Raw genomic sequence first — 685 nt, 5'->3', positions numbered from 1 at the left:
ATGGGCTGCATAGATCCAGCCCTCCTTCACTCCTCGGTGCCCTCAGATGCCCCAAGGCTCCCGCCACCGACCCAGAAAATTGTGTCTCCCTCTCAGTTGCGCCAGAACTACCACCAGGACTTGGAGGCCGCCATCAACCACCAAATCTATGCCTTCTACATCTACCTATCCATGTCTTACTACTTTGACCGTGATGATGTGGCTTTAAAGAACTTGGCCAAATATGTTCTTCAACAATCTCATGAGAAGAAGGAACATGCTGAGAAACTGATGAAGCTGTAGAACCAATGAGGTGGCGGAATCTTCCTTCAGGATATCAAGAAACCAGACTGATAACTGGGAGAATCAGATGAATGCAATGGCGTGTGCGTCACACTTGGAAAAAAAGTGTGACTCGGTCTCTATTGGAATTGCACAAACTGGCCACTGACAAAAATGACCCCCATTTGTGTGACTTCATTGAGACTCATTACCTGAATGAGCAGGCGAAATCCATCAAAGAGTTGGGAGACCACATAACCAGCTTGTACAAGGTGGGGGCTCCTGAATCTGGCAGGACAGAGTATCTCTTTGACAAGCACACCGTGGGAGACAGCGATGAGAGCTGACTTAGGCTGCTTCCCATGGCCATGGGTGACTTCCCTGGTCACCAAAGCAGCACGTGAACACTGGGGTCACCTTTATC

At 49.2% G+C, this 685-nt stretch overlaps 1 pseudogene across 1 annotated transcript; it reads left to right on the top strand.

Moving 5' to 3' along the window:
* LOC307099066 (ferritin heavy chain-like) lies at positions 1-685 on the top strand (annotated as a pseudogene). The gene has a single exon. The product of its transcript is annotated as a ferritin heavy chain-like (transcript).

This window comes from Cnephaeus nilssonii (assembly GCF_951640355.1).
Source record: "Cnephaeus nilssonii genome assembly, chromosome: 5".
NCBI classification, from domain to species: Eukaryota; Metazoa; Chordata; class Mammalia; order Chiroptera; family Vespertilionidae; genus Cnephaeus; species Cnephaeus nilssonii.
The sequence above is the reverse complement of the archived record's forward strand: the minus strand, read 5'-3'. Positions and strand labels throughout refer to the sequence as shown.